The sequence below is a fragment of the Lissotriton helveticus genome, chromosome 7 (genome assembly GCF_964261635.1).
Source record: "Lissotriton helveticus chromosome 7, aLisHel1.1, whole genome shotgun sequence".
NCBI classification, from domain to species: Eukaryota; Metazoa; Chordata; class Amphibia; order Caudata; family Salamandridae; genus Lissotriton; species Lissotriton helveticus.
In genome coordinates, this window is record NC_136068.1 from 1,240,011,693 (window position 1) to 1,240,025,062 (window position 13,370).

Sequence of the window (13,370 nt, forward strand, 5' to 3'; positions counted from 1 at the left end):
TTGGAACTGGTCCCCTTCACAACTTTGTAAAGCAAAGCTGGCCTTGTTCGAATGCTGTTAGTGAGGCAAGACACCTAGGTGTTATCTGTGACATATACTTTGATCTTAGTTTTGATTAGCTGACTACTGAATTGGAGAGTGGTGCAGTTCCCACAATACCAGTGATTACCCATTCAATGCCCACTGCACTGCACTGGATAAAATGTATGGTCATAGCAGGCTTCATTGCACAGGTCTGCATAAGCAGGGATTTGGCTTAGTATGGATTCCCGCAAAAGAAGAATAGGTGTCGGAGCTACACTGTCTGGTGACACGTGAACATAACATTTACAGACAAGTAGACCAAGCTATAGTCTTAGACCAAATATGGGGACCATGATTAGTGTACTGCTCATTACCTACATTGTATGGATGCACCAACTGTTTCATAAGTTCCAAACAGCATCACACACCAACCCAAGAGGGCCTGCTTCATAACACTTTTGTTCTTAGCCGACACCTTTGTACAGTACTGGATTCAACACATTGTATCCAGTGCTGTAATGTGAACATAGATGTGCAACCCCTAGATTTGGTTCTGCACATATGAGACAAATAGAAATGCAAAGGAACTGAAGTATTGGAAAAAGGAGGGATAGATATCAAAATATTAAACTATTAGGGGACTACAAATTCTCCTATCTTTGTGACATTTGTCCACTAGTCTATTACTATCAAAATCTAATAACCATCACTACTAGAAGAGGATGTGATTACATATTTTATTTATTGTAATCACAAACGGTTATTTTCCGTGAATTTTCTTTATCACATTTTACACTGTAAACAATTATACATACATATGTCCTCAAATATATACAAATAAAGACAACACACACCAATTTCTACAACAAGAGAATCACAAATAATTTCTTCTTCACCCAACAAAAATACAGCTCGGTGTCCTCCTATTAAATCTAGAAGGTACACTCAGAGGTATTCAGACATAATTGGTTCCAAAGGTAGTTACACAGAACCTAAATCAAGGAGTGTGTCAAGTGGCCATAAATTCCAAAACATTTCAACATAAAGACTCCTCTGTAGGGAAAGTGTTGACGCGGTCGCGTTTCTGCCTTCCAACAAATCTGGCCTCCTCAGGACAGGGTGATAAAGAACCTAAAAAACATTTAACACAATATATAATATATTCAAACAAACTGTCATATTCTCTGTGCCCCAAACTACCTGAATCCAATTCCGTCACCAACCAATGAACTAGTGCATCTATCAAAACAGAAACGTGCATCCAAACCAGTATCAGGTGACCAAAGGATGGAAACACTGAAGGAAAAGATATACACAATCCAAAATGTTCACGAAAAGAAGTAAAGAATCGAATGGTCCAAACGGCCCCAACACCTCAATGGTCACTAGATGCATAGCGGACCAAAAATAAAGTAAAAAGATAAATGATCCCCAAGCTCAAGGTGTACTAAAAAACCTGCTCATGCAAAACATCCTTAAATCTACAGGGAGCACAAGGAATCCGTGATAATACAGAGTATAGTAACACCGGCAGTAAAACATGCAATAGCATGTAAATCGAGATACAAAACTTACTATTGGAAATCAATCCAGCGGCACCCTACGTAGGGTCTCACTGTAGTGAGAAGATCTGTCATCAACAAAAGAGCAGAATGAGGCCAAACAACTATTACAAACTCAGGACATATATACCAAATGCCACTATTCAACAAGGACCCCTTCCCCAAAGTATCATACCTTAAAGAACAGCGGGCAGCGTCTGTTCCAAGAAAAGAAGGTGGGGGCTCTCACAAGTATCCCACTCGGGATGCACACTATCCCACAATATCCGGCTGAAAAAATACACGAAAAACAAATGCAGCAAATAGAAAAATAAAATCAAACTACAGTCGCCAATACTGCCACTTGTTTTGCTACTTCAGAAGGAGGAAAATGAATAAAGCCAGTCCTTCTTAACCACTCTTTCAGTTTGAGTTAATCAATTTATTTTTTCAATTATCAGAACTTTTTTTCAAAATGCAACTCATTACAAAATTTCCATACTCAATGCAATCTATACAAAATTCCCCATCGAAAACAAAACCCTTTTTGGAACCTAATTAGTGTTCTTTTTAAACAATCTTCCATCAGCATCCTCTCCTTCATACTCACATATAGTGTCACATTCATACCTGTGTTTGGACACATTTCCACATTCATACATACATCCTTCTTTCATTCACTCTAGACCAACCCTGGGGTGCCAACAACAAATCTTTTTCAATGCAGATGTAACAAATGTTTTCAAAAATTCAAAGAATGATAAATTTCAAACTTCAAAAATAGGCCATCCGTGATTTAACAAAACCATACAATTCTTGAAATGATGATTTGGCCTAAAAAGATGGTCGACGCGTTTCGAATCCCTTTGTTCAAGGGATTCTCCTCAGGACCAAGTGTCTCTGAAAAACATGATAGATAGTTTCTTACTATATTTTTTTGTGGCTTAATACTCCAATATCTATCTAGGGCTACAGCTTGAGACTTCTTACCTTTTCAACCATTCGGCAGATTCTCATGGATTTCTTCTCATGTCTTATCTATAAACAAAAAACTTCAATTAAATACACTTGTCACAGTCTCCGTCTAAAATATGTCATGGCATACAATATTGGTCTGAAAAACCAATGTTGCTTACTTCAATCTGTTCAGGCACGGAGCGCCTGAATCTAGGTAGTCTTTTCTGTGTTATTGTTCTCAGTGTGCTGATGTTCTGAAAAGTTAGGATTGATTCTATCAGTAACCAAGTTGTCAAAAACGGTAGCAGCAATTGAGAACAGTTAAGGTTGCATCTTCGTACCTGTTTAGTTCCAATGCTCTTCTGTGTGGAATTCTCTCTATGTAGAGTAAGCCGGGTTTCTGAAAATGAAACAGGGACCAAATCTATTATGCTTGTTTTGTGGTATTATTCTGCGTTGAAATGGGGACATTCTATCGTGCCATGGCGACACTACATTTTGCTCACACGTGCTGGAACAATTGTCCGTTAGTAAGCTGGTATTATTTATAGAACAACAAACTTTATTGCTTTCCAGTGGCCGGGATGAATATAAAATGGCCGAATGTGCTTCTTTTAGTCTTGATGTTTTGTCTTTAAACTCAAACTTCTAATTGTCCAGGATGTCGAATGCGTGATTAATAAACACATGCTGCTCAAGCAAATGCCTTATGTATTATCGGAAACGCCGTGTCATATCTGACGGTCGGTAAAGCTATTTTGTGTTTATAGCTCTACGTATTATTTTTGGCTTTGCTTAGCGTTGCGAGATCCTGGATGGGGAAATATATCTTTTTCTTAGTGTTACTGATACGAAACTCTGAACGACTTTCAAGGGACACCGTATTATAGGCAGCCGAATGGCAGGACTATTTGCCTTGGAGATTGTAAACACTTAAAGCGCAACTGTTATTTTGCTATCTAATCCGTTATCAAATGTTATGGGCTTTACTTGGCGTTAGAGGAACACGATTAAAATGCTTAAAGGCTGCAGCCAGGGTTATCATAATTTCTAGACATTGGCATTTACCTTCGTTGTCTCGGCCGCGTTCTGCCCGTCTTGTTTGTTATATTTTCATGGATGCGGAAGGGCGCATCCTCGCGATACTTGAATACGAGCAATATGCATTGAATTCTGGGAATTGTAGCAAATGCTTATTTGCGAAAAAGCTATTCCATCAATGCATCTGTGACTTTAATTTTTCATGTTTGCCACAATGGATCCTCATGTAGCTGGCATACGATTTTCCGTATACATTATTTGCCCGTAGTTAGTTCTCTCAAAGCCCAATAACCCATTGCGCAGTCATTTGCCACGATGTATTACACAGCACTCTTGCCGCTTTAATAGATAAATGAAATTGTTGCAATCTAGTTGATAGTTGGAATCAAAATGAAGTGAACTTATGAGATTCCCAGCACTTTTTCACATGGAGCTCAATCAAATGAGAGACCCGTCTTATTCAAGTTAACAAATGCTCTTGATAGAGGAACAATAGTATTGATATCATAATTTCTCTGAGAACTTCGATGGTAGATTCTAGATGTCTGTCATGATTACAAATGAAGTTCAGCCTTTTCTTTCGCTTTACTATTGTGTAACATGGGTACTCAGCAAAGGATGGTGACTTTAAAGGGTTATCCTCGCGATGGTTGGTAATCGCACACTATACTTGCAGAAACTGTATGTGGTAATTATGATATAAATTAAAGATGGTACATTTCTGAAAGTTCATTAGGTCCATCCACTGCCGTGTTGAGTTTAATAATTAGTGTTGCTTCTCTTTTAGTCAGTTTGGCCTCTAGGTCTCCTCCTCTTGAATCTTGTTCCACTTTGGAAATTATAGTCCAGCGTAAATCTTTCTCTGTGTGAGTGTGAGTATGCCAGTGGCTCACTAACAGAGCCGTTTGGACATGTTTCCTTATCCTCGATTTATGTTGTGATATTCAATGGCGTATTTCCTGATTCGTTTTCCCAATGTACAACTATTTGCAGGGACAAACAATCCCATAAATCACAAATCTAGAATTGCAATTTGTAAAGTGTTCATGTTTCCAAAAAATGCCATTATGGGCAAACAAATCGCCTTCAATTGTGGATTCACAACAAATACACATTCCACACTTGTGGTGTCCTTTGATCAGTGGTAAATTGACGAAGTCTCGTACTGTGGGAATGCTCTTACAATCTGATTAGCTATACTTCTGTCTTTTTTTAAAGCAAACAATAGTGCTTCATTCAATTTTTTGTCTAGATTCTGGACCAGATGCCAATTCTTTTTGATTTGGTACTTCAACCAATTAGATGTTGAGCAATAGGTAGAAACGCAGACAATGCGATCCATAGATTCTTTCTCTTTTGGCTCCAATAACACTTCTCGAGGAGTCCACCAGGCTTGTTTCATTGCTCATTTGAGGAGTTTTTTCAGATAACCTCTTGCCATTAGGTTGTCCTTCAATTTATTGGCATGAAAAATGAACTCATCTTTGAATGAACAATAGCGCCTAATTCTTAAAAATTGGCCAACCGGTAGATTTTCTTTTAGACTACGCGGGTAATTGCTCGTAAAGTGAAGGGCTTTGTTTCTGTCCGACTTCTTTTTATACAATGTCATGGCCTGCCGGCCTTTGGATGCACAGACTTCTACATCGAGGAGTGGCATCTTATGCCTAGAGTGGTTCAGACTGAATTTGATGTCTGCTGTTCTATTGTTCAGCCATTCATGAAATGCATGTAATTCACCTTCCGTTCCCGTCCAAATCATAAAAACATTGTCTATATAATGGACCCAACATCCGATCCACTGTTTAAATGAATTGTTGTCATAAACAAATTTCTCCTCATACTTGGACATGAAAAGCACGGCTAGCTCTGGGGCGAATGGACACCCCATCGCCACTCCTTTTGTTTGATAATAGAAATCTTCTTTGAATTTAATATAATTCTTCTTGAGTGCCATGGCTGCTAATTCTAGGATGAATTCTGTGAGGGATCTTCATTGGTCTTGGTCTCTCATCCAGGAATGTTTGTAACACTGCCAACCCTTTGTCTTGTGGGATCTGGGTATATAAAGATACCACATCCATACTTACTAAACGTTTTTTTCTTCATCAACTTCCATCATCTCCAGTTTATTAATAAAATCCATGGTGTCTCTTAGAAATGATTTAACTTGAGCCATGAAAGGTTTAAGGAAAAAATCAACAAATTTCGAGATCGGTTTGAAAAGTGACTCACACCCAGAGACTATAGGTCTCCCTGGTGGTTGTTGTTCGTCCTTGTGCACCTTCGGTAACACATAAAATATTGGTATTCTGGGATCTTTATTTTGGAGGTACTCATATTCCTCTTTGCCTAGAAAACCTTTTTCATATCCAATTTTTAAAATCTTGAACAGTTGTCCTTGTAGGTCACATGTTGGGTCTTTGGAGATCTTTTTGTAGTACTCATCTTCTGTAAGCTGTATATTGACTTCAGTGGTATATTGAGGAATACCCCAAATAACAATTGAACCTCCTTTGCCGGCCTGATTTATAGTAATCGTGTGGTCATTCTTAAAATTAGCAAGAGCCTCGTTTTGTTCATGTATCATATTGAATTTTATAAAGCCTTGTCGTTTTTTCTCTTTATCTGCAATTGCTGATAATACCGTTCTTTCAAAGGTGATCACATCTTTAGGAATCTTACTTGATGGTGGACAGAATGTAGATGTTCTTTTTAATCATGTTGTTTCCAAATTGCTTTGGAAAAAATGTTCTGAGAAGAAAGTGGTCAAACAAATTTTTCTACAGAATTCAATGAACTCAGCCTTCATTTGGACAAAATTTGTATTCCTGGTAGGAACAAAAGTGAGTCCTTTCTCTAGAACGCTGATCTCCATGCTTGTCAAAACTTTATCTGATGAATTGTAAATTGGTGACTCTCTTAATTTTTGTACGTTTGTCTTCTCATAGACATCTCGCAGGGCTGGTCGGTGTTCCGAGATTTGCCGCATGTTTTTTGCTGGCCTCGCCATAAAAAAGGCAGAACATTTGCACCCGGTTGGACTGCCGGAGGGGATGGAGGGATACAAAATGAAAGTTCTTCTGGAGGATTGGATCCACTCTTGAATGCCGCCTGACTTGTTATCTAGCAGCTTTGTGGTGGAGCACGGTCACCGTGCTCTGACTACAAGACCTCCTCAAAGGGCCCCTTCCTGGCCAGTAATAGCATGCATTCTCAACCACTGGGACAATATTCTTCATGAAGCCTGCAACCATCAGAATCTAAGGCACTCTTATGTCAAAATCCTGATCTTTCTGGACTATACTAGAGCAGTTCAATAGAAGCATCGTACATTCTAGGAGGTCAATCGAAAAATCAGAGTGCTCAATATCAGTTATATGCTACTCTTGCCAGCCAAACTTAGGGATCTATACGAGTCCTCTACCCTGTTCTTTGATACCCCTGAGCAGGTCTAGGAGTGGGCAATGGAGCAGCAACCACTTCATAAGCTAGATCACGGAGGGTCCACTTGTATCTGAGGAGAATGGCACATGATGTTCACCTTGATGCAGCTGACCCGCAAGAGCTACACTAAGTCTCAGAGGTGGGGGCACCCTCTGGGTGAGAGGCAAACTTAATTGAGCACTGGCCCCATTACTGTCCACTGATCTGGGTCTAGACTGGCAGGCCTCGCTGTCTGATACCCTAGTAATCTTTAAGTCAACTGAGAGCTTGTCTGGCTCCCTGATTTGATCTGAATACTTACACCCTGCTGTGTGTGTGCTTGACTGTTGTGGTGGATCAGACTCTTCAAATGTGCACTAGGAATGGTGAAACTTGTTGCTTGTGCCTGATTGATTTGGTGGTGGGTGGGGTGGCTTCCTTACATCTGCATGGTCCAATTAATCTACTGGTACTTCCAAAGTGCTGTCAGGCTAGGTTATCCTGATACGGGCAAAGGGGCTCCTGATCGTCATCTCTCTTTTCCTCTACCCCCATAGTTAGTGCAGATGTTCTGTACAGGGTGAAAGATGCTTTTCGGGTTAGATGTATGGGCTGGGGGAGTTTTTTAGTCATGCCATGATCTTTTATCTCCACAGGTTGCAGCACCAGCCTCAATAGAAAATATACAGTTAAAACATCCATACACCATGAGAATGGCACCATGCGGTGCAGTGATGTGTGCCCCCCAGACACCATAGCGAAGGCCACAGGCCCCATCTGCCTTTCTATGGCAGTCGATAGAAAATATACACTTTCTGGTTGCATCATAATAGTGGAAGCAGGACTGCCGACTCCTTGTTGGGCGGTCCCTTTTCCACTATGATGTTGGTTGGACACTCCTCCAACCAACATCATAATTAGGGCCTATGTTTTCACTGTATAATCTGCATTACTGATTCACTTTTTTACACCATTTCTATATTTGTTCATATATGTATGATTACAATACATGTAGCACGGAAATTATCTTTGTCCAGCACACTTATTTATCATTATTGATTATTCTAAATTTAGCATTCATTACTGTATTTGTATGGAATTAAGTTTGGCTGAATGTGATTAAGAAGATTACAGAGCCTTTATACAATTGGATGAATTCTCATATGACTTTTTGTACAGATTGATATACAAATTGTACACAAGGCCACAATTCAATGTAAAATATTGTAATCTCCATGGCGGTACCTGAGTAGGCAGCGCCCTTATTGTAGGGATTACTTTCTGACCACTGGGCTGACAGGCTTCTTCTTGGTCCCTCCGTGTGCTGCCTCTGACAACTGCATCATAATGCAGCAGGCGAAATGCAGGGGCAGACGTTGGTCTGATCACAACTGACAAGTCATCATTTGCGATCCGACCAACATCGTAATCAGGCCCATAGTGTTTAACTGGGCAATACAGTTACTACAAAAAAAACACAGTACAGAACCCAATGGATACAGACACTTTCAAGTTCTCAAAGATATAGGGAAGCTTCCATAAAATTAGCAAGCCCTCTCTGTTTATTGCAGGTTTCATCCAATTGGATTTTTTTTATCAACGATGTGACCCCAGTGAGGATGTATTTTTTTTGCAGTACAGTAGCACCAAAATCAAGTGCAATGAACAACTGGTGTTCACGTTCTTGTATTTCTCATTGCTATCATTTTCATGCATACACAATTGGGCATCTAGGCAAACAGGAACAAAAGTAGGAGGAAAAAACACATTAAAGTCCCACAACGACATCCATAGACGTTGGAATAGATGCCTCAGCAGCGGCCTGAGTAATGACTGTCGGTAATAGAATCGTTAGCCAATCCTTGACAAATGTTTGACACTGGATTGCACCTCTCGGCAGATAAGCACGATATCTTAATCACCCAATAATAGGGTACATCTGAATTAGAAGTTTCATTTTCAGGTGAGAACCTTAAGCCTCATAATTGTGCATGTATAGGTAAGCAGGGATAGACATACAGCCCTGACAAAGGACACATACCCGGATGGGGTCTAGCGAGGGTCGAAACATGTTGGCAAAAATCTGGGGCACTTGGGAAACTAATGCTCAAATAATACCCTGTAGTTGTTTTTATTCATGTCCACAGTATCCTACAATAAAAAGGAATTATTTTTGGGGTGTTCCGCAAGGCATTTTTAGCAGTTCCACCTTCCCGGACATGTGCTTTATCAGGACATAGCATAATTACTAAGCCTGGGCGGATTGTGTGGACTTCCGCTATGCCTAACTCCACAAAGTGCACTCTGCCCCGCTCCGCGGAGCTCCGCTAGCAGCAGAGTGCGTTAGATAAATGCTGTCCATGGTGATTTTCAGTGCCATGTGCTTGTCCGCACTGTGCAACCATCATGAATGGCACCATGCCCAGCGCAAGTGGGTTCTGCTTCGTTTCTGCTGCTCGATTAGATTTCTGCTTGAGTGGCAGCTTTCTCAATGAAAAAGGACAGTTTCTCAACGCGAGCGGTCTCAAGCATACATGACCACTCGCAATGAGAAATCTGACCGCCCGAGCTGATAAATCATGCCGGGAAGTTGATTTTCCACACTCAGGCTCGCCAACTTGATGTTGATGATCGTGAACGAGGAAAAGTCCCTACGTTGTTGAACAAAAGCAATGACAAAAAATTAACTCCGCTAAGCTAATTTATCGAACTCAGGGTGCAGAAAACTCAGCAAACTCTGCAAGGAGAGTGGAGTTCACTGCCCAGACTAAGTAGTTACATAAATGGAGTAAACTAATTTCCGGAATTACAAGCAGAACATGAAATTTCCAAATTATGCTGGTGCGATTTAAATTTTGACTGGGCCTTATAAAATGTGGACAGTATTATACTCCAAAATGGACGATTTTACTTCAAAATCCAAGGACTGACAGCACTGCTAAATATGGAAATTCTTAGAGAAAGCATGATTTGTATCTCTAAAGATTCCAAACCAAACGTCAGAATCAGTCATTCATACAACTAGAAATATTAGTCATTCTGTTTGGGGCTCATCAGTGTTACATAGATGATAGTTTGAGAATAATTAAGCAGATGGCTTCAGACGACATTTGAAGGCAATGTATTCTGATAAATTTCAGTAAACTTAGGGGTAGCAACACACTATACATAAAAGTGAGTGAATTAAGACTTCAAATTAAAAGAATGCAGTAGGACTTACATAGCTGAAAAACAAACAAGAACAATGGTGCGAGACCAACTAAAAACATAGGAGTTTAAACAGGAGGAAAAGGTGTAAAAATATTGAATTTAGAGTGCACAAGGCAAGAAGTAGAATAGTGCAGGAGAGAATAAGAAGGAAGGAAAGATCTGGAGATGTTATATAGAGTGCAGTTTACTAGAAGAGACATGGCGGGAAAAGAAAAATATAAAGGAAGATTGCAGTATGATAATAAAGAAGAGAGGGAATAATGAAGAAGGGAGGGAACAAGAAAGATATTATGAAAAAAAATATTAAAAGGTATTTACCCAGAGCATAAAAAATCAGTCAAGCAGGTTTGGTTCAGGTATGAATTAAATTAAATGGTTTTCAGTTTTTTCCCACCATTCAGAGATCCTGATTTTTAAAGGGGGATGAGTTGCATAGTTAAATAACTGCTTTAAAGAAAGATGATGTTGTTGCTCTTCTTGTGTGGAAACCTTTGGGTTCAAACATGAGGTTCAAAAAGTTTCTCAAGACTTTTTGACTGCTGGGTTGGCAAGAGTAAATAGATTTTTATAATTGAAGTTGTTTATATGTGATGAATGTGATTTATTTTTCTTTTTTCGTTTGAATACTTTATTTCAGTCACTAGACCATAAACGTGAAGTGCAATGAAGTCATACAATACACTAAAACATCATTGTAATAAAATATATACACATACAAATAACCCAGGGAAGTCCTTATTTATATGTGCGGTTTCCCCAGACCTTCGCATCTTCAAGTCCCCGAAAAAAGCCTTCATGATAGGATATACCCCATTAAAATCTGATTAAAACTAGTATTCAGTGCTCCCTCATGTATAATATAGGTTAAAATCCTACTTATATTATAGATCTATTCAGCTCTAATATATTCGAATGAATGTTGCCCATAGATGAGCAGTGGGTTGTCTTATGTCTACGAGCCCAAGAAAGACTTGCGCGTCGCGCCACCTGTAAAATAGGAAGCGTGAGACAGCAAATACAATTAGCTATTGGATATTATATTTCAGGATCCTAAATGCTTCTATACAGTGCTAGACCATATATTTCTACACACCTAGATCTAGTTTTTTTTATAGCCCGGAGAGAAAAAGAATGCATGGAGTTCCGTTTCCTCAGCATTGCTGCAGGTCGGACACCCTAAAAAAGTGGTGCCTGCCATTTGCTAGAAAGTATGCGCAGAGGGAGAGACCCATGTCTGAATTGGACACACAATTTACTTGCTATTGCTGGCGGCATTTCATCTAGGAAAGACTCAAGATTATAATAATCTTTGATTCTCATAAAGGTAACTGTTAGGTAACCTAATGCTGAGGTTTCCTATACGTGAGCAAGTTAGCCTTCCCTGTAACTCATGGCCAATTCCTTCCTTGTTTTTGAGGGACATGATACTTTTGGGTTGCTCCATGAGTTTGTTCTTCATATGCTATGGAGTCAGACCCTGATGTATATAAACCCCGCTATTTTCCCTGCACCAGGGTGACCCATAGCTCTATTAGCTCCAGCCTGTATACAGCCAGTGCCGGGGTCACCCATAACCGCTGCCAGAAGGCTAACGGTGTGAAGCATATTTCTTTTGCAATCGGTCTGATTCCCAGATCCAGATGCAGAGGAACAAGTGGGGTGCTAAGAGGAAGTCCAAATAGCTGCCTAATAAAGTTGTGCTCGATCTTGGTAATATTCCTTGTAGGACAATGCCCCCAGAGTTCTGCCCCATACAGACTGGCAACCCTGGTTAGCATTTTATAGGTCTCGGCAGTGGGACCAATAGGTTTATAAAAGAGTGCCTGAAAGTCTCAGCCAACCCCCCTTTACTCTGTGCTAGCTTGAGGTTTGTTTTGTCTATTTGTGACACCCATTCATTTTTTTCTGTTAGGGTGACCCCTAAGATACTCTTTTAATTTTGATTCCTGCTTACGTAAGACTCCAGTGAAGGTCTCTGAGGGTAGGAGTCATATTGTCAAATTTTTCTTAGTAGCAAAAGGTGTGTCTCTGGTTTTGGCAGCTACTGGTTCTGCATGCATGATTTCTCGTGCGCTACCCCTGCTCCCAATGTGTTCCTCTCGCTGTCCCAGCATCACCAATTTAAACCTACAGTGCTCGAGCCTTCTCATTTGCTCATGAAATCACACATTTGCCTAGCCTTGTATCAGTGCATTCACTCCCATATCAAATCTTTAATGCAATTACTCACCCATGCTTTTACTCACTCACTCATTTACTTTCTCAACCATGAATATTACCCTTTCTTTCACACTCCTCCCCTACATTGCCTGTGCTCAAATGCTCAAGATAGTTTACCAGTCCAGCCATCCATTCATGCGCTCACTCTTCAATCCATGCACTTAATCTCTTACTCATGATTATGTTGTGGTCAGGTGATTTTCTGCTTGACAATTGTGACTAGTGTGCACATATAATTTAACAGTATTTTTATGAATAGTTTTTTGTCCTTAGAATTCTATTTTCATTTCTTTGGTATATTAAATGTCATTTTTCTTTTCATGTAACAATATAGTCTTTTGAAATGGACTACGTTTTGACTACGATGCTCTTGAAGACTTTCATAACTTGTTGTATTCCCATATCAGGGTCCTAGATTCTGTGGGAGCTTTTAGTTTTTTGGAATTTTTTTAGGGGTTCTGGTGCGGGGCATTTTCTGGTTCTAGGTTATGGCTTCCCACTATTCCCTTGTGACTTTTTCTCCTTCTCTTTCACTGCATTCATTTCTGTTTTCATCTATGGTATTACGCAAGTGTGCATCTTTGACTTCCAATAAGGTGGCTTTCTATATCATTATATTTCATGGGTGTTATCCTTACCCTTCACAGGTTTCCCTAAGATTGATTGATTTTAATCAGATAAATGACTAATCCTAGTTTTTGTTTGGCTTATATCAAGGCTCACCTGAGGTTTCCACAGGAATGAGAGGCAAGAGACCGAAGAGTAGATCTACACTTCCCGCTATTACCTAGTCTGTCCAACAAAGTCAAAGCAAACCAGTGTAAGGGGGAAGAGGATAAACAAGGGAAGGAACAAAAAAGATGAAGGTACTTTGTTTTGAGCCAGATCGCCACGTTTCATCACTGGACAGTTACATGACCCTGTAAACAAGGCATTAAAGTAAGACTCTAT

General features: G+C 39.8%; 1 long non-coding RNA gene across 1 annotated transcript; it reads right to left on the minus strand.

Moving 5' to 3' along the window:
- Positions 1-2,066: 2,066 nt before the first annotated feature.
- LOC144767312 (uncharacterized) lies at positions 2,067-2,924 on the minus strand. The gene is made up of 4 exons (XR_013598143.1): positions 2,864-2,924; positions 2,702-2,776; positions 2,556-2,603; positions 2,067-2,465 (listed from the first exon to the last, which is right to left on the minus strand). It is a non-coding gene; the product is annotated as an uncharacterized LOC144767312 (long non-coding RNA).
- Between the last annotated feature and the right edge of the window lie 10,446 nt (positions 2,925-13,370).